The following is a 21637-nucleotide window of genomic DNA, read 5'->3' as shown; positions in this document are numbered from 1 at the left end:
TCAGCAGCGGATTTCTAGGCATGAAAAGGAACCATATCCTCTATCAGGCTACCTTGAGTAAGAGACATGCAACAAGAACAAGCCTTCGCTCAAGACTTCAAACTACAGTTACATGAACAAAACAAGTAATTGCTGCCATTCTGCACCGCTAAGGGAGAGAGTTACACAGCCGTGGATAACCACCGGTAGACCAAATATATGACGCTGGTGGTGGACCAGAGAGATGCAAGAGAGCGCCCCCTGTCTCAAGCCCGGGTGACTGCAGTACACTGAGGGAGTGTGAGGGAAGAAGACCAGAGAAGTAACATGAGGAGAATGGAGAGTTTGGGAGGTAGGGCCCCCTGCAGGCTGGCATGTACTTGTCTGAAGTGTAGACTGCAAGAATCAAAAAAGGTTCCTGTCCGGGCGGCGGAGGCAGAGGTAGGCGGATCTCTGTGAGTTCGAGGACAGCATGGTTTACAGAGCGAGATCCAGGACAGGCAGAGAAACCCTGTCTTGAACAACAACAACAACAAAAAGGTTCCTGTCCCTCCAGCAGCGGGTGGCTCCACCTCCAGCCCTCTGCTTCTTTTGTCACACAGGACACTAGCCTTGTCATGTCCCACCAGAGGTGCCAGCAGTAGCGAGCTGGAATGCCCCCTTGGGGTGGCTAAAGGCAGCCGCTCGCTTGCTGCTGTCCCCATCCAGGAAGTCATCCGCTGCTTACGAGTATCTAGGTGCAGGTGTGAAATAAATTTTTCTATACTGATTCCTCCTGTGGTTGGTCTCTGTTTTCTTATCTGAATCCTGACAATAGAAGGACCCTTCCTCGTCCATTACTTCTCTGATAGAAGATTACTTGACTCACAGAAGCCCCTGCTGGACTCCCCATTATTAAAAAGTCGCCATTTGCTATCACCAGGGTCTCCAGGGCCTTGCTCCAGCACTGGGGCTAACAACAGCTCTCACTCGTTGGTGCCTTTAATACCTGGGTAGATAAATATCTTGAGTCTCACCTCCCCTTATGGACTGTAGGAAAACCTTAGGCTGCCGTGTCTTGAGGCCCACAGTTTGTTTCTGGGGACCCATGTGATGGACGGGGAAAATTGTATGCAGTGGCCTGCCATAATCTAGCAAATATATCATGAAGGAATTCTTGCTCTGTGCTGACTGTCTTGGACAGGATGTAAAAGTGAATGTGGTGAGGTGACTTCAGAGGTTACCCTGCTCAGCTGGGTGAGAAGTTTACTGCCACACTAGGGAACCGGCCAAGAGAATACGGATTCTGGGCAGATTTATGTGGGAGAATGGGTAGTACTCTGGGACCTATTGAATGTGGGGATGACAAGGGGGCAGATAAGAGAAAGAGCTCTCAGCAAAAGGGCAGACAGAGTTATTTTGCTGATGGGAAACGCATAAACACAGTTTGGGAGGATGGATGGTAAATTTTATGTGAGGCAGATTTGGGCCAATGATTGTGATTCATCCAAGGGCAAGTGTTGACACTGATACGGAAGTTGGAAGACAGTGATCTTTATGAGAAATTCCAAAACAAAACAAAACAAAAAACAAACAAACAAAAACAGCCACCTTCCAAAGCACCATGCTATAGCAAAGATGTGTAGAACCTTGAAGATGCTGGTAAATAATCCAGATGAGCTCTTTCAGGAAAAACAAATAAGGGAAGAGGGTCCAAATGGTATGAGGAAGCTCCAAGAAGGGAAAACAAAAGCTGCTGGGTGGGCCTGTAATCCCAGCACTCCAGAAGCAGAGACAGCCAGACTCCTACGAGCTCTAGGCCATCCTGGTCTAGTTAGCAACTTTCAGGCAAACCATGGCTTCATAGTGAGAAGAGGAGGAGGAGGCGGGGGCGGGGGGGGGGAGAAGAAGAAGAAGAAGAAGAAGAAGAAGAAGAAGAAGAAGAAGAAGAAGAAGAAGAAGAAAGCAACTGTAAAGGTAGAAGAAAATCTATGAGTGTTCCAAAAAAAAATGGTAGTCAAAAACTCTGAGTTGGGTAAGCTGAAAACTGAAAACCTTCCTGAGATGGTTATGGCTGTGGAATCCTTAGTGCTGTTAACAAGATCCAGATGGTTAGTTTTGTCTGCCTAGTGGACTGGATAAAGGGAGACCTAGGTAGATGATTAAACATTATTTCTGGGTGTGTCTGTAAGAGTGTTTACAGAGAACAATTGAATTGGTAGTCTGAATAGAGAAACCACCCCCAACATAGGGCATCACCCGATCCAGATGAGCATCACAAGAGAACGATGAAGGGGAGAGGGGGCAGGTTTGCTCTCCCTGCGTAAGTTGGGGCATCCATCTGCTCCTACCCTGCAACGCCTCTATCTATCTATCTATCCATCTATCTATCTATCTATCCATCTATCTATCTATCTATCTATCTATCTATCTATCTATCTATCTATCTATCTGTCTGTCTGTCTCCCTCTCTTGCCCTCCCTCCCTCTCTCCCTCTTTTTCTGGTTTTCCTATTGATTCTGTCTCTGAAGATTTTTGATTGATGCTCATACTGTTTTGATGGAGAAATTGGGGGTAGGGGTAGGGTGGATACCTGGAGTCCAGTGGATTGAAAAGTTGTCCCAATGAGAGCAGAAAACTCCAGAAGCTTGTTAGTGACCAAATGAGATAAACAGGTCAGCAGCAAGGTGGCAATGGGAGAATTTATGGGGAACTTTTTCCTTTTACTTGGGAAAACTAGGACCTAGTTAATACAGGGAAATAGCCTGGTAGAAAAGCAGAGGCACGGCCCACGGGACAAGGTTTCTGAAAGGACATGAAGGGTGGATTTGAAGCAGAGTCAGGTCTGGTTCAGGAGTGGAAGGACAGCCACTTTGTCCTCTGTGACAGGCACAGGGAGCGGAAGGGCCGATAATGGGAGGTCTGCAGATGGGGTGATAAAGATGGTCCCGTTCCTCCCGGAGAGGATCCGCTTGCCGGAGCAGCTGCAAAGCTGAGTTGTGAGGCAGGGTGAGGCGGGCTTGGAGGAACGGCGAGGGAGGTCAGGGGTTTGCAGAGGGAGGGAGAATAAGCTGATTAGGGAGACACAATACGATTACCCAGCACCACTGAGATATTTGACATGACTGCGATGAACATATTTGAGATGATAACCGATCTGTGAGATTTTTCTCCTCAGCCTCAGCAGTTTGGGAACAAGCAACAAAGAAGACAGAAGTGGTTAGAGAGGGAAGAGGGGGGCAGGAGAAGTGGGGGGCAGGAGAGGTGGGGGGCGGGAGAAGTGGAGGGGCGGGAGAGGTGGGGAGCAGGAGAAGTGGGGGGTGGGAGAAGTGGGGACAGAGAAGTGGGGGGGCGGGAGAAGTGGGGGCAGGAGAAGTGGGGCAGGAGAGGTGGGGGCGGGAGAAGTGGGGAGCAGGAGAAGTGGGGGGTGGGAGAAGTGGGGACAGAGAAGTGGGGGGGCGGGAGAGGTGGGGGCAGGAGAAGTGGGGGGTGGGAGAAGTGGGGGGTGGGAGAGGTGGGGGCGGGAGAAGTGGGGGAAGGAGAAGGGAGGACAGGAGAAGTGGGGGCAGAAGTGGGGAACAGGAGAAGTGGGGGGTGGGGAAGTGGGGGCTATGTTTGCATGAGAGAAACTGTACAGAGAAAAAAACCCATTAGCTCTAAGCTCCAGAGTAGGAGAAGGGAAGACTAGGCATCTGCTGGAAAGCAGATGGGCCATCAGAGGAGGGGGCAGCCATGGCCAGGGAACAGCTCTGGTGCTTGAGGCCTCCAGGGGTGCACAGACAGCTGGCGGGGGCAGGAAGGCAGGATTTCAGAAAGGGACTTTCAGGTAGGGCTAGGATCGTGGCAGATAATGGGGGGGGGGGGCTGCATCTTAGTGACCCCAAAGACTGATGCAGTAATAAATAGCCGTGGAGTAGAAAGAATACTTTGGGATCAGAGAGACCTAGGCTGAGAACCTGGCCTCACTGCTCATCTGCTACGTAGTCCCAGACAAATATGGTTATCTCTTTGCTTTCAGCTTCTGTGGGAGCCTGAGGGGATCTATGGGAGTCCAGCTCCGACCTGCTCCCACCTTTTGAAGGGTTCTTGGGTGAAGGAGAAAGGAATGAGGAAATATTAGATAGAAAGACAGAAAGAGATAAGAAAGACAGAGACACAGGATAGCTTTGGAAGGGTCCTGGATTAATACCCAGCCATGCAGAGGTTTATTAAAAAGGGCTTTTTATAATACGCCCAGGGGAGAGGCAAAAGACCTCTCCCTTGCAAGATCAAAGCACACAGTACAGTCAAATGTAGCCCCTTCCAAATACCTGGTAACCACACCCGTGGCCAAATCATCCTCTTATGCAGCCCTGCTGGGTAAAGCAAGCCCAGATTCTCTGACCCTGAGTAAGGTCTCACTAGGAAGCCTCTGTGGGCCACCACAAGTTTCTATCTCCTTTTCCTTGTATTAAAACCACACACAGTATAACAACAAAGGAATGTGAAGTAAAGATATATGGATAAATAGTCACATGTGCTTCTGAAATTGATGCCTACCTGATATATATAAATACATATATATAAATATACATATATATATATATATATATATATATATATATACATAAAACAGCTCCCAACCTATGATAGGCCAGCTGAAGATTGATTTCAAGAGGTGCTCGAGTTGACCCATGGGGCCAGCCTCTTTCAAAACAGTAGTCAACAAATTTCATAAATACTTCATTGTACATAGGCTATGTGTTAGGTCATTTTTTTTTCTCAGCTATTGGTGAACAACAAGTGTTCTGCCCCACAGGAGGCTCCGGGAATGTCACAGATGAGAAGACAGAAAGAATGTGAGAGCTGGAGGATGAGGAGAAGTGCTGTGTGGCTCTGTCTTCTGGATATGACCTGGACGCTGAACTCCTAGTGACCCGAGTAAGACCTGTACAAGATCAAGCCAACAAAATCAGTCTGTATTCCAACAGGCAGCACTAACTGGACTCTGTGGGTCTTTTCAAAAACAGGAATGTAAGTAGAGGATATGAAGTGGGGGGAGGGGGCATGCTGGAGGTGCCAGGGAGAGTGTACGGAGCGTTTGGGGTGTATATAATCAAGATACATTATTTACACCTATAAAATCATCAAAGAATAAATACAAGACTTCCTATCTGAAAAAGTAAGTGTTCTGAGTACATTTAAGGTAGGCTAGGCAAAGTTGCCATGTTCAGTCACTAAGGTCTATTAAATATATTTTTGACAGTTCTTCAACTTTATGATAGATTTATTGGAAAACAGTCCCATTGTAAGTTGAGGAACACTTACACAGAAATTGCTATCTCTATATAGATTTTAAACAGCTATAAATAGATAGAAGTTTACTTTTCAAGATATGGATCAAATTTTTCAGCTACTGCAGATACCCCACAAATGTTATAGCCCATCACACATACATGCTTTCCCATCTAAATCCCGGCTTTTTTCCACACTTAAAAAGATAAGAGCCAGCTGATTTAAATGATAATTCACAGCTCAAGCCTTGAGCATCTGTCCTTTCAGGCCCTGGGAAGCCTCCTCCGGTACCCAGAAGACAGGCCCCACAGTGTGCAGCTCTCCAGCCTCTCGGCTGGCATCCTGCAGATGCCCACAGACCTTCCATTCAGAGCGCCTGAGCCCGCGCCGAGCATCAGAGTGGACTACAAAATAGTCCACCTTTCATCACTCATCACTGAATATAATGTCTGTGCTTTTCTACATTTTTAACTCTGGGAAGGCTGCTCTTGACTTTAGTGAAGAAGTGGATTCTTTTGGCCATGTGGAAATTGGTTCAGAAAAACCTATATGTCTCCAGGCTTCACCCACGAATATCCAGATTGGCCTCGCCATCTCTGTCACTTAGAAATGACACATGTGAGGTGTGAGGCAGGGCAGTTGGAGGCCAGATGTTCTTGGATATACAGTTCCATTTCAAATTTCCTACCTGGCAGACCCAATGGTCCAACTATCTTGTGAGGATGTAAAGCAAGCCCCGACCCTAGACTTGGGTTTTGACACTACGGTTTCTGTTTAGGAACTTCATTTCTTTCTCCAACTTTATTTATTGTGAAAACATCAATACAGGCAATATACTCATCGCTTAGCCAAAAGAAAAATTCGCCCATGAACCAAACATACCGAGACATCAATACCCTGTCTCTTTCAGTGGGTCCAACATCACTCCTCATTTATTAAATATTTGTCATCGTGGAATAAAATATATATGCACCCTGTAGTGCCAAAGTGTGAACCTCCAGCCCTGTAATGCCTCACCCTCTCACCAACTCTCCTCGGTAGATATACAGAAGTAAACAGTTCGGAGTGGGGGTGGGGCGTCTCCTCTACCCAGCCCACCTGCAGGTGGTCCAGATGAACACCCCCAAACTCTCCATCAATCATCGCCAACCATTGTCTAGGGCGTGCTCAGCTCTCTTCTAGACACAAAGGGGGTGGGGAGGAGGGATGTAGGAAAAAAACAGCCTGGTCCTCCCTCTCCAGGGACATTGCCATGGCAACAGGAAGGAGGTGGCAGGGGGGTGGGAAAAGGGCACCAAGACCGGGAGAGGCCAAGTCCTCACCCAGGCTCTTGCTGGCTTCATGAGTGCAGGGTCCAGCTGCCTCCTTTGTCCTTTGTGAAGGACATCACTGACTGTAGTTTCTGGGGCAATTTCCCAAAAGTGTTTCATAAGAAAGAGGCAAGATGCTAATAAACTAAATAATAGTTGGTGGCCACCTGATAAGTAAGGAGAAACAAACGAGCTTTTCACTCGGATCTCTTACACCACTAACAGCAGCGTGCCTCCCACCGAGGGCGCTGAGTCTGATTGCATTCACCTTGAGGAACAAGGGCCCAGGGGACACCCCGTGGAAAATGCAGCTCCTGGTGGAGCATGGTGGCACTCACTTTTAATGCCAGCACTTGGAAGGCAGAGGCAGGTAGGTCTCTGGGAGTTTAAAGCCAGCTTCATCTACGTAGCTCCCTGGGCAGCCAGAGCTACATATTGAGAATATTCTCAGCTGTGCCACCATCCGCCATGTTCCCCTTAGTGTTTCTAGACTAAAGAAACCATTGTGGTGTATGGGGTGTGTGTGTGTGTGTGTGTGTGTGTGTGTGTGTGTGTGTGTGTCCCCGTCCTTGCCCTCCCTTCCTAGGAGGCCTAGAAAATGGTCGCACTGAAGGAAAACAAGAGGTTGGGTCCCAGGGCTCCATAGGCAGAGAGACACAAGAGAGAGCAGGAAGGAAAGGAATCTCGGAGGCCACAGCACTTCAGGAACTCACCTCTGCCTCCAGCCCTGAAGCGGCAAGTGACAGCCGCTATTGTGCCTATGTCTGAAGGCAGGCAACCCCCGACAGGAGGCTCCACAACCCAGCTCCAAGTCACCTTCCTGAGAAGCCACAGAAAACCCAGCCTTTCCTCAGTTCCTTTTCCTCTCAGCCCACCCCTTCCCAGTGGCTAATGTAAACCCCTCAAATGGGGTCAGGAAGAGCCCTGTGGTTCAGCATTCTAGATTTCCTCTCACTGAGGCACAAGGCTTGTCAGCTTCCCCTAGGTCTGTCCATCCATTTGTCCATCTGGCGGGGGGGGGGGGGGGGTGTTTGTTTTGTTTTAAATCCAAAGGCCACTCATCTCATGTAAGTAAAGTCAGAGTCAGGGGTGTAAAACTTGGGCATCCATATTTTCTTCCTTGAGTGATTCCTACCTAGATTTAGGGGCACCTATTCTCCTGGAAATGGGGTTGGTCCGGAAGCAGATTCCTCCTCACCCTTTACTTTTAGCCAAAAGTATGCTATCCAGAGTACCCGCATTCCTGTTTGGGGGTGTCTTTTGATCATCGTGTCTCTTGTTTATGATCAGAGAATTCTGTGGACTCGGCATGCTCCAGGCTCTGGGAATCCAGTTCTTTCTGCGTCTGGAGTCTGAATTCTCATCCACGGGTAACTGTGATTGACATCTGCATAGCCCTGACCTCCAGGAGGCCAACCACTTACAATCGCAGTGTCAATGATGCTTTCCAACTCCCGAGTTCTTTTACTGACTTCAGTGTCGCCATCTTGGCTCCATTAACCCCTGGATACCTTCCCCCAAACCCTCATCTCCAAAGACTTTTCTTCTCACAGAAAGCCAAGTACAGGACATGAATCCCCCTGCCGGACTCCTCAACACTCACAAGGCTGCGGTGGGCTGCTCCCAGGAATCTCAGGAACTAGAAAGAAATGTCACCTTAGCTAAAGCTGAGACTAAAGGAGTCAGTGTGGGACAGCTGAGACCTCCACACATCAATGACTTACCTTACAGACTGGCATCAGGCTCCTACAGATGTGAGCAAACGTCACTAATAAAAGATCAGGGATCAGCCAGCCAGGTGTGGCTGCCCAAGCCTGTTACCCCAGCACCTGGGAGACCAAGACTTGAGGACTGAAAGTTCAAAGTCATTCTGGGCTGTATAGTAAAGTCTGGGCTAGCCTAGGCTACATAGCAAAGGACCCTCTCAAAGACAAAAAAAATTGAATGAATTTTTTCAAATATTAAAAAGTAATTTTATTTTATGGGTGGATTTGATGTAAAACCAGCAGTCTTTAAAGAAACAGAACAAGACAATTTGAGGCATAGAAAAAAATGTTAGCACTTCAACTTACATTTTAATTTATAGAACGAATGCATCTTCATTTTGACATAAAATTGTCAGTAGTGCTATATCCATACTTTATAAATAAATATGTGTGGATCCAGCATTCGTCACTTTAGTCATAAGGGTCCACGATCTTTCAAAGTCTGACTAGCAGTGCTGCTAAGAATTACATGGTAAAACCTAAGAAGGCGCTCCAACGGCAGGAGCGACCAGCTCTTTTGGCCCTATTGAGAAGTGGGCTGTCTTCATCAAACACACACAGAAGCATGGCTAGCTCTTAAGAAGCGAGTCTTTAAAGTCTTCCCACCCTGAGCCTGCACCAGCCAGTACTTACAGGTGATCTTCTGACAGCCTTGCTTGCTCCTTGAGGTCACGGGTCCATCAGCCAACTCCTGTCCCAGGACTGGTTGGACGCACTGTAAGCCCATCAGCTTCCTGGTCCGTTCGGCTATTCGGCACATGGAGTTGGGTATGTGAGTTACGTCACCTGAACCTTTACACTCTGAGGAGAAGATCAGATCCTAGGTCTCTTGGAAGTTCTGTCCTGTTTGGTGATTTTGGAAATCCTCAACCAGGTCTTTTCAAAGCCACTGGCCCATTTCTTCTGCATCGTCTCTAGTGTCTCTCAACACACATACAGCTTGTTTTGTTAGGACCTCAGACTGGCGAGGTTGCTGAGACCACCTACATTCTCAGGGAAGGAAAGTCGGTCTCATTCTTATGTGCCAGATAGGAGGACCGAGGAGAGCACAGGATTCACAAAATGAAGTATGGGAGAAGCAATCACACTGTCCATCATCAGATAAGTCAGTGGTTCTCAACCTTCCTAACACTGCCACCCTTTAATACAGTTCCTCATGTTGTAGTGACCCCCAACCATAAAATTATTTTCGTTGCTACCTCATAACTGTAATTTTGCTACTGTTGTGAACTGTAATGTATATATCTGTGTTTTCCAATGGTCTTAGGTGACCCTTGTGAAAGAGTCAATTGACCCCACAAAGGGTTCCAACCTGTAGTTTGAGAATCACTCAGATAAATGCATACCCAAAAGAATGTGGCGTATCACCACAGAGGAATATTACTTAGTCAGGAAGAAGGAATGAAGTTCTGGCACACGCTGTCCCACTGGTGAATGCTGACACATTGAAAGAAGCAACCTGTCTCTCCCCACAGCTTCAGACAGGCATAAGATATTTCATCTGTCCTCCAGTCCCCTGCCCATCTCCCCACAGGGCATTTACCCTTCCTGTCCCCTTCCCTCCTACCAATCTCTTCCTCCTACTTCAGAGAGTTTGAAGTTGCTGTTTTAGAGTGACGAAAACCCAAATCTGTTATTTCCTGCTTTCTTCCTATGCTTTCTAATTTAAAAAAAAAAAATTACACTTGCCCTTCCAAGCTTTGAGAGCACGGATGATCTTTTTTCCATGCAAGTCATTACCCCATTGGGCCAATGAATGGTTTTCCCCAGTATGTCTGCTGAAATGAGTGTTTGAATCTCTGACCAGTTAAATCCTTTGTTTTTCTTTACATCCTAAAACTAAAATCCTGATCTCCCTGAGGGCATGTGCTGTGGGGTCACTTCGGAAATGTACAAAACCAGACGAAAAGAAGCACAGTGCCATTTACAGGTGTCAAAACGGGCCACCTGGCACTCTCTAGTTCAGGAGATTTATGATTCTGACTTCAACACAGCCAGCGCTGAATCTCAGTTCTTCTCCTGTGAGAAGAAATCCCAAGATTTGATTCTTCCCCAAATCCTCATCTTCTTTCTCCTTTCTATCTTCTCCATATGGTTGCGTGATCAGCCTCTCAAAGCGCTTCCAACCCATTCCCAGTTGGGGACGGTGGGAGAATGGTCACACGTCCCCTTGTTTCTGGGGAAGAGCCTACAATAAGTCTTTAAATTCTTTAAAATCAACTTGATTTTGTATTGAAAATTGGGACTGGTGTGATAGTTCAGGGGGAGAAGGGGGTGGGGCCTGACAGCTCCTACCTCCTCAAGAGAGCCACAAAGGATTCAGAGTTTTCTGGCCGAATCCAAAGGCCTGGGCTCCTCTTTCCTTGCTGTGGATATCGCTCTGTATGCTGTGAATGTGTTGCTCTGATTGGTTAATAAATAAAGTGCTGATTGGCCAGTAGCCAGGCAGGAAGTATAGGCAGGACAAAGAGAGAGGAGAATTCTGGGAACAGGAGCTGAGTCAGGAGTCGCCAGCCAGACACAGAGGAAGCAAGATGTGAAGGCAGAACTGGGAAAAGGTACCAAGCCAGGTGGCTAAACATAGATAAGAATATGGGTTAATTTAAATGTAAGAGCTAGTCAGTGGTAGGCCTGAGCTGGTGGCTGAACAATTTTAATTAATATGAGCTTCTGGATGATTATTTTATAGGTGGGCTGCAGGAGTGCAGGGCCTTGACGGGACTCAGAGAGAAACTTTGCAGCTACATTTCCTTATGAAACTTACTTCTTCCCCATGACCCCAGAAACCTGCAGGAGTAGAGCTGAGGAGGCGGTAGAGTCAGAAAGCCCAGGCAATGGTCTCCTGGAGAACCATGCTGAGCCCAAGATTGGTTTTCCTAATGGTGGGCACATTCCAGGGCTTTGGGGTTTTAAGCTGGGAATATCCTGATGAGCCAATTTCTTTCTTTCTTCCCCTTCCTCCTCCTCCTCCTCCCCTTCTTCTTCTTCTTCTTCTTCTTCTTCTTCTTCTTCTTCTTCTTCTTCTTCTTCTTCTTCTTCTTCTTCTTCTTCTTCTTCGTAGGTGTTACTATGTCCTTCAGGGTGGCCATAAGTTCTCTACCTTCCTTCTCATCTCTGGTGACTAGTCTTGCCCATGTGCACCATCATGCCAATCTCTAAGCTGAACTAAGAGTTATATGTAGTTTTACCATGTTATCACACACACACACACACACACACACACACACACACACACACACACACACCGGCTGGGAAGGTCTTCTTAGCATGGAGAACACCCAGCTGACGGTCTTCACTCACCTGGTTTGCACTGTGAGGACATTCCCAATCCCGAGTCACCCCTCACTCAGCACTCTGGCCCATGTTCTCTAGCTTCATCCTCACAGCAGCAGCGTTATGATCTAGACAAGAAGGAGTATGTGTGCCACCCAAAAAGTGAATCTAAAAACCTCATCTAAAAGCATGCCACTCAGAGCACGTCACAGGGCCAGCACTGGAGGCAGATCTTCTGATAAGTACTCAATATTTGATGACTCCTCAGAATCTAAGAATTCCCCCAGATTTATCTTTCTCAGTGCTTTATTGAATATCATTATTAGATTCAACTCTGACTGTTCATGGCTGGTGAGGACGATTCACAGAGTACCTCCTGGCTAGATGGCTGTGCTCATGACCCCAACAGACCAGATCCCCCAGCTGCTGACGAAGCCACCCTCCTGCAGTGGGCCCTCACCTGCCTTCCCCCTGGACGAACGACAATAGGAAAGCCAGAACAAAGAGCAGGTTGACCAAGGACTAACTTGGTGTGATGCTTCCCTCTTGTGGTCAATGTGCAAGCTACGAAGAGAAGGAACGATGCTCCAAAGGTCTCCCGGGTCTGGGATACCTCACCTGTTCAGGTAAGCCACTGGGCTTGGCACTCGGTGGGCTCAATCAGCTCCCCGCCACCCCTGGCTCCCACCCAAGCTCACAGATCTCACAGGAAGAATCCTAATCTTTATTCATCTTCTGCTCTCCTGCAGGTAAAACTGGAAGAGAACAGGTTTTCTCATGAGAAGTCCAAGTGTTCAAAGACGAGGCCCACAGAATTGTCTGTGACAGCATTTTAGCCTTGCTCCTGGGCTAACGCTGTGCGACAAAGCAGCGCTTGTCTGTCAGGAGATGCTGAAGCTGTCAGCTGGCCATGAGCCATGACTGCTGCCACAGATGAGCATAGAGGAGAATGTCTAGGTGAGCCAACCCCAGCATCATCAGAGCCCCACTCAGACCCCCTCATAATTGTTATTCTCTATATGGTGAGTGTGTGTGTGTGTGTGTGTGTGTGTGTGTGTGTGTGTGTGTGTGTGTGTGTGATGAGTAAAAGCAGTTTTAGGGAACTATTCTTTTTATTTATCTTGACACACAAAGAAAGCTTTAGCCTAGAAGGCTAGGAGTATGTAAGCTCCAAGGTGGAGAACAGGCTTAGTGGTCTAACCTCCGGCACCGAACCCAAATACATTTGCTCATGAGAGCCTCTTCCAGCTCTCTGGCTATAGCCAAGCCTTTCATGTCCAATGCCCCTGAAGCTATGACAGGGCCACAAGCTCACGGGGTTGTCACATCACCTACCCACCGTGGCCTCGTTCAGGGGCCTGAAGGAGGATGGATAGAAGCATGTTTAACTTAGCAGCGGAATGGAACCCAACTCCACACAGGTTCCAACAAGAACAGGCCAGCAGAAGAGCCAGAGTGTGGGAGTGGGAAGATGGGTGGCGAAAGGGGGAGGGGAGGGGGAGGGCAAGGCCGAGGGACCTGGGACAGACAAGTTCCTGGATTGCTTTCCTTAACTCCAAGGAGGCAGTACAAATGGTAACTAATTACTTAGAAAATGTCTGGACTGGCTTGCCTCGTACTCCACGTATATAATGTTTGCCCAGCATAAGGCTGGGCGTGGAGATGCCAATAGGGCTGGAGTTGGAGGTGTTCCTATTTGTTCTCTCTCACTTCCCTCCTGTTCCTTCTTTTCCTGGTCCCTCCTAATGCTGGTCCATGTGGTTCCTCATGCCCTGTCTCAGGCAACCCTGGTCATAACTCTAAAGTTGCTTCCACGTGGACTTCTCCACCCTGCCTTCTCCCTGCCTTGCCCACATAATAGCAGAAGATGAATGGAGAAGCAAGATTCTCCCAGTGAATCAAGACGGAGTGATTTAACCCTGCTGATTTCAGCACCTGCGCCGTGAATTAGGACAAGGATGTCAATGCATGCTTGGAGTCAAGGAGGAAATGATTGACGGGCTGTGTTGCCGAAAGCACAGATGCGGAGTGTCATCCCAGGCACTGGAGACACAGGGGGCAAGACAAAGAAGGGCCGGCCTCAAGAAACCCACAACCCAGCAAGCAATCAGAAGACAGATGAGCGCTTGAAGGACAAAGACAGCGAGCTGTGGAGATGTCCTGTAATGAGGCGTGGCTTGGGGGTCCGTGCATGTCTCAAGGGGGAAAATAAAGCAGTGCGACTCACTAAACAAAGAGGTGTCAGTCAGAGGAAAGAGCATTCTAGGCGGAGAGAAGGCCACGTGCCAGGACCTAGGACAGCTAAGAATGTACTACCCAGTAGCTGGAAGGAAAGATGGGCAAGTGGCTAGGCCAGAATGAAGGGAGAGAGGCACACAGGAGTGTGAGCAGGGCCATTTAACCATGACTGAGTTGAACTTCCCTATAGACAATAAGAAACCGTTGTTGTCCTTAAGCCGGGAAGTGGCAGAACTGGTTGTACCGTTCTTTAATAACCGTTTCTCTAGTTGATGTGTGGAGGATGTATTAGAGAGGGAGGTGTGAAGCCTAGACCCCGCAGAGACCATGCTGTGCCCCGGATGAGTGGGAAACTGGACTTAATCTTGGCCATTGAGATGGAGTGGAGGTGGGATCCAGGAGTGACTTGAAAACAGAATTTGGAGAGTGTAAGGCACCAGAGGAAGAAATCAGAACGATACCTAGGCCCAGGTTTGCGATGTGCACGTTAGATGAATAGATCTCTGGGCTCATCGGTGGAATTCCTGGATTTGAAGGTCCTGCTAGGTCCCCTAAGCCAGTGATTGGCTCTGTGAGTCTCTAGTTCAGAATAGAGCATCATTAGAAACCACGAGAATAGGGATGGTCAAGGAAGCCTAGCAACGCCAAAGGAAGAGAGGTCTGGGGAATCCCACCCAACCAGCGGTGACCAGACAAGACGATGCAGAGCCCTGAGGCCTATGCCATTGCATTCTCTCATCCAATCTCTGTACTCCTGTGGGTATCACACAATGGAATTATCACACACAGTAGAGGCTGCTGGTTGCCTAACCCTATATCCATCTCTCTTGTGTCTACCTATGTTAGAAAGGGTCTCAATGTGCTCGGCTAGAAAACTACACTTCCCAGCACCCTTTGCAAATGAGAACAAAAAAAAAAAAAAAAAAAACAGAAGTTGCTGAGTGAGACTTCTAAAAGAGAGCTCCTAAGGGAGCCAGATGCCCTATTGCTCTCCTCCCTGTCTTTATTACTTCCCTGGAACTTGGGCCTGATAAGTGGAACTCCAAAGGCCATCTTACGGCACAAGGAAATAACCCTGAGTACAGAAGCTGTTCTTTAAGGTTGGGGAACAGGCAGGAAGATGATTTCTGCAACTCTGGAGCCTGAATACAACCAGAGATTTCATGGTACCAGTGTGACTTGATATAGCTAATAGATTATTCATGTGACAATTAATCAAGATGGTGAATTCTAGAATGAGACTTTGCAGAGATTCACACACACACACACACACACACACACACACACACACACACACACCAAAACAAAACACATCAGGTCAAGCTAATGAGCAAAGGAACAAATCAGGGAAAATGTCCACATTCCTTTCAGTGTCTTGAGCTGGGACTGCAACTACCGAAGGAGACACCCAGATGCCCCCTTCAGGGTCTATTAGCAGCTGAATATCTCTGAATCCCAAGGGAATATTAATTCTACATATTGAAAAGAATACAAAAATAGTGCCCATTGTGATTACAATCTCGCAATGATAATTGAGTGATTGCAGAACTTGGACAGCACCACTCTCTCAGCTGCGTGGGGTGCACATCCCTATTTAGTACAAAGTTCCTTCACAAAATTTTGGGGAAAGAATTCATACATAAATACGTGCGTGTGCATATTTACCCATCTATGTGTATGTGTGTGTGCAATGTGTTATTGTAGTTCCCTTTAGCCTACTAAGTCTTCTAGGACTCCAGCTCCAGGGTTTCCTAACCAGAGCAATGAATGGAGGGTGACTTGCAACTGGGTCTCCTTCCCAAAGCCGCCCTGGAGGTTCTGGTCAACCTGGAAGCAGTGGCAGTTTCTAACGTCTTTTTACATATAGCCACATCCCTTGACTCGCTGAGTCTCTGAGATACATGAGCCTGCCCCTTCCTCTCCACCTACCTACGGCACTGCCTTGATTGATGATCTTCAAGGAGCTGAAGACCAGGAAAGCATTGTCAGGACTTCTGCCAGGCAACAGAGAGGACTTTAGGGACGAGCGCAATAATGCATTCAAACCAAGCCAGATCCATTAAGTAAACATTAGCATAACAGGAGGAAAAACGTCTACTTCCTTCCAAGACAAAGGAAACAAGGATATGGCCAAAAGACAACGCTCTCAACGTTCTTAGAGTTTCTGTTGCTCTCTAGCAACCCCTTGTGGAACTTTCAACGCTTTGCAACCTAGAACCTGGGAGGCTCCATACCCAGCTGTAGGTTCATGTCTAAGCACCTAATACCCTAAAATGCACTGTCCCTGGTCCAGGCACAAGAATGTAATAGAATTTACCAGCATTTTACAGTGATGAAGAAAAACTACCAATAAGCCCATTTTCTGCACACCAGTAAAATTCAACTATTGAGAACCAACTGAGTTCATATATCTATGCTCTGTCTGTCTGTCATAAAGGACCTTTGATGGTCTGCTGAGAGGTGTGAAGGAGATAGAGGGACATGGGACAATAAAAAAAGAAGTATAACCCAGTCTACGATACAGAAAAGATCATTCTAGAAATAGCGTCACATTTGGTTGGGTGTGATTCAGTATGATAGATTAGGGCTAAGAAGTCAAGACCGACCACCGAAGTGTGCTGGCTAGTTTTATGTCAACTTGACACAAGCTAGGGTCATCAGGGAGGATGAGGGAGTCTCACCTGAGAAAATGCCTCCACAGTATCAGGCTGTAGGCCAGCCTGGAGGGCATTTTCTTAATCAGTGGTTGATGGGGGAGGGACCAGACCATTGTGGCTAGTGCCATCCCTGGACTGGTGGTCCTGAGTTCTGTAAGAAAGCAGGCTGAGCAAGCCAGGAGGAACAAGCCAGTAAGCAGCACCCCTCCATGGCCTCTGCATCAGCTCCTGCCTCCAGGTTCCTGCCCTGCTTGAGTTCTTGTCCTGACATCCTTCAGTGATGAACTCTGATGTGGAAGCATAAGCTGAGTAAACCCTTTCCTCCCCAGCTTGCTCGGGTCCTGGTGTTTCATCACAGCAACAGTAACCCTAACTAAGACACCAAGGCAAGAGTGTAAAGCACAGAGAAAGAGGTGGGCAGTTTAAAGAGTCCCACCAGTGGTGCTGACAACGTCACAGGTTAGGTCAGCTCTCCAGCTAAGACACTTGGGCTGTTGGTGATGTGGATCACTACTGCTGCTGTGAGCTGAAGGGATCTGGAATAAGGGCAAGGTGGGAGATGAGGATTTTGTGACGGTAGGTGCTTTCACAGAAAGAGCTTTGCATCTAGAAGCAGGTTCCTGTTCTAACTGCATCTTTCCCAATTGCTTGCTTTTTAATGCCATCATGATCCATACAGCATTGGCCAATCCTAGGGCTAAACTACCCACTAAAGTTGTATGCTTCTCCCCTGCTCTCCAGCTTTCCCAAGGTGCATGAGAATCACACTACTGACTCTACGACCCATCCCAACTGCACAGCCACAGTTAGCTCCTTTTCCTAACATTTACAAAGTAGGGATTGACTATGAAAGGGAAACGACCCCCCCCCCCCCGCTAAGCTCATGCCCTTGAACACCTGATCCCAGCTGATGGCGCTGCTTAGGAAGTGCCAACTCAGGTGGGTAGAGCCTCACGAGAGGAAGTGGGTCACTATGGGAGAGGCTGAGGCTTTACCGCCTAACCTCACTTCCGGTCTACTCTCTGCCTCCTGACTGTGCACTGTGCCCAAGCACCTCAGCTCCTGTCACCATGCCTCGCCTGCCGAGGTCCTGAGTTCGATTCCCAGTGCCACAAATAGCCTAACAATAAAATAGAATTACTTTGCATGATGTCATAAAGCTGATATAAAAATGTAATAACAGGGGATGTGGAGAGATAGCTCAGTGGTTAAGAATATTTACTGCCCTTGACTTCCAGGGCAACTCACAAGTCCCTGGAACCCCAGCTCTTCCAGCCTTCATAGGCACCTGCAATCACACGCATATACCCACATACCCACACACATACACACAATTGAAAATAAAAAATAATAATAATTTTGAGACAGGATCTCACTATTGTAGCTCTAGCTGACTGGTGCTCACTATGTAGCTGAGGCTAGCTCACTCTGTAGACCAGAGATCCATCTATGCTGGCATCCCAAACACTAGGACTAACGGCATGCACCATCATGTCTAGCATAAATCTATTTTCTTTTTTTTTAAGAATCATAACAGTCATAGTAGATGGATATGACCAAGAAATCATTGTATACATGTATGAAAACTTCAAAGAATAAATAAAATAGCATTTTTGAAAGTGATGGAAGTCTGCACCTAATAAGCATATTCACTATTGTCATTAGTCATTTGATGAGTTGCTGACTTTTCCAGCAAAATGGGCTTCTCAGGAGCACAGTACCGTTAAGGACCCCTTTTTCATGCACTGCGGTCCCAGATGGAAAGCATCATACTGTGATCCCTCATCTGGTCTCTTGAGTAGCAATAGAGCTGGAAGGAGCTACACTGACCTGGTTCTGCCTACTGCAATCCACACAAAACTCTACACTCGAAAAAGAAAAGTCAGTCAAAAGGACTCCCCTGGCACATTTAAAACAAGAACAAAAACAAAAAAATAAAATAAAATAAACCAAGTTCAATTTATGGTGATACTAGTTAGAATGTTTCAGGACTAGTCAGGACTGTTCAGCCACTGTTTAAATTCAGCTGCCACTTTATAAAAACTCCCCACCAACTCTCAGTTACTACTGTTCTCAGCACAGTGATTAGGAAACAAAATGGAATAAATGTTTTGGAAAGGAAGGTAATACAGGACTAGAAAAATCAGAGAAACAAAAGCAAAATGGTCTTTTCTGGCTACAAAGTGATATTGTTACTCAAAAAATGTGGAGTTTCCACAGAAAGTCCCAGACAGTTTCAAGATGCTGAGAGGCAACGCCTGTCAGTCAAAGTACAAGAACAGATGGCGACTGAAGGGGACACGAGGCGGTTCTAGATTTCCCAGAGCGTTTTCTGCTAACTCTACTTGGTCCCCAAAGGCAACAGATCACAGCGGAACGCCAGCCGGGGTGAAGCGGCTGAGGCTCACCGGTGCAGGACGGAAGGACCACCCTGCCGACTCTGACGGTGCCCGGGACCCCGCGCGCAGCACAGCTGCCAGGCTAAGTCACTGGCTTAGAGCATCTTGAGCAAGAGGCCGGCCCTCAGCTGTAGCATAACCTAAACACAGAGCACTGTGTGCTGCTGGGCTCCACGCTGAAGCCTGCCTCTCCGCACAGACTGGCTCCTTTGCCAAGTGACTCCCATCAAAACCCACCCGGAGCTCCGACTGTGAAGAGGAACCGAAGCTAAACAGTGTCTGCTTATTTGGAGTCAGAGCAAGTTTGCCATCTCGGAGTCCGAAATCTTCACCCCGAGTTCTACGAAGTCGGCGGCCTGATGGCGAACCGCCACCACCCAAGGCCATCCATGCACTTCATTCCAGAAACTGCATTGCCTCCATGTTCTTTTCCTCCTCCGCGGTCACCTCAGTCACCCCAGACTTGGGTAAGAGGCCGAGCACACGTTTAGACCACTGGTTCTCAATCTGTGGGTCGCGACCCCATCAACAAACTTCTATCTCCAAAAATAATATTTATAGAATGATTCCTAATCGCAGCAAAATTACAGTTATGAAGTAGCAATGAAATAATTTTATGTTTGGGGGGGCGTCGCACAACATGAGGAGTTGTATTGCATGGTTGTAGCATTAGGAAGGTTGAGAACACTGCTCTTCGCGGTGGTTGTAAATTTCAGAATCTGGTGGGTGAGCTTTTCAACTTTCTATATGTTTGAAGCTTTTCATAAAAAAAACATAGGGGCAAAACTTTATTATCAAATATGGTTGTAAAAACTACCAGACTGAGAAGAGAAATATGAGAGAGGGTGTCCTGGGAAAACTGGAAAAGAGCTGAAATGGAGAAGGGAGTTGATACGATCATTGATACATTGCACACATGCATTACGCTTCTCCAAGAATAAATTGAAATATTATATTTAAAAAGAAGAAAACACATTAAAAAATTTACCTATTGGAAAAACAAAAACAAAAAACTACAATCTGCAATCCCAACACTCAGTCCAACACCAACCTGATCTATATAGCAAGTTCTAGGCTAGCCTGGACCACACAGCAAGATCTGTTATAAAACAAACATTTAAAAACAAATAAAATGGCCTCGTGTTTTGTTTAAAACAAAGTACATAACTCTTCCTTTAAGTTCAATGGTAAGCCAGGCGTAATGGCACACACCTAGGATCCCAACACTTGAGAAGTAGAGGCAGGAGGATTAGGAGTTCAAGCTGGGCGGCAGTAGCACACGCCTTTAATCCCAGCACTCAGGAGGCAGAGGCAGGTGGATCTCTGTGAGTTCGAGGCCAGCCTGGGCTACAGAGTGAGATCCAGGACAGGCACCAAAACTACACAGAGAAACCCTGTCTTGAAAAGACAAAAAAAAAAAAAAAAAAAAAAAAAAAAAAAAAAAGGATTTCAAGGTCATCCTCAGCCAGCCTAGCTACACAAGACCCTGTCTCAGACAAACAAATATTCTGATGGTAAGAAAGTTAGTAACTTTCTACGGATTTATTAGTTTTCTGGATCTGAGAGAAGCATTTTTGAAATGTGAGAAGCAGTTTTCTATTTGATCTTGCTGATAGTATCCCAAACATTTACTACCAGGATTTTGTCCTTTTTCTAAACAAACAAACAGGGTAGGTAGGTGTTCTGAATGGATGCTGTGGGCAGAAGTTTTGAGGTCAACATTGAGATTGGCCTCGATCATTGCCTAAGTCTTGACTGTTGCTATCTCACTCGAGGGCCCTGAGGTTTCCCGTCTCTTTGACCTCCGGGTGGGTAATTCATTCAACCATATTTACTGAATGCTCTCTCTGGTCCTAGCATTGTACGAGGCACCAGGGGAATAGCAAAAAAAAGAAAAAAGAAAGAAAAAAAAAACTAAGAAGGCACAGATCCTGCCACTGTGTAGCTTACACTCCAGCAGAGGGAACAGACTATAGTAAGAACCACGCTGGGGGCCAGGGAATGACTCAGCAGGTAAAGTCACCTGTTGCCAAGCCTGATGATCTGAATTCTTTCTCAGAATCCCACAGAGTAGAAGAGAACTGACCCCCACAAGTTTTCCTCTGACCTACACACACACACACACACACACACACACACACACACACACACACACACACACCATGGCAGTGCCCCCCCCCAAAGAATAAATAAATAGAATTTTAGTGTAATTTTTTTAAAGGAGGCATGCTGCTAAACCATCCAGTGTGTAAAGCCATAAGTGGGAGAAGAGAGAGTGGAAAGAACTAACGGGCCAGGAAAGGTCTGGGGCAGCAAAGGGGAGGAGACCGAGCGGATGGCAATACTAAATAGAGCAACCACGCTGGCCTCTTGGAAAGGGGACATTCAGCAGACGCCTGAAGGAAGTGCGGGGAATTGCCCGAACCTCAGTAGAGAAGGCACACCGAGCAGGGAAGACAACAGTTGGGAGGCTATGACGTGGTGTCCCTGCGCCCTAGAAACAGGAGTTGACAGCAGCAAAGACAATGAAGGGTGGGGCTGGCCCTGGCTTGCTCCGGGTGCATCTCTAAAGTGGAATTGAAACCTTGATAGATTGGATGCAGAATGTGAGAAAGAATTGCCAAGGTTGACTCCCACTCAGAGCCTGGGCCCTTGGAGGATGGGATTTATCATCAGCTGGGAGGATGGAGACCAAAGGCATAACAGACCGGAGGGCGGCAGGAGTCACTCTGAAACTAGAAGGCCAGCTGCGTGGCATTTAA

The 21637-nt window shown here is 47.2% G+C and overlaps 1 pseudogene; it reads right to left on the bottom strand.

Moving 5' to 3' along the window:
- The window catches only part of LOC114689496, a 36258-nt pseudogene extending 16996 nt beyond the window's left edge, over nt 1-19262 (bottom strand).
- Nucleotides 19263-21637: the final 2375 nt, after the last annotated feature.

The sequence above is a fragment of the Peromyscus leucopus genome, chromosome 10 (assembly GCF_004664715.2).
Source record: "Peromyscus leucopus breed LL Stock chromosome 10, UCI_PerLeu_2.1, whole genome shotgun sequence".
In the NCBI taxonomy this organism is placed as follows: domain Eukaryota; kingdom Metazoa; phylum Chordata; class Mammalia; order Rodentia; family Cricetidae; genus Peromyscus; species Peromyscus leucopus.
This window is presented reverse-complemented; position numbering and strand designations above follow the sequence as displayed.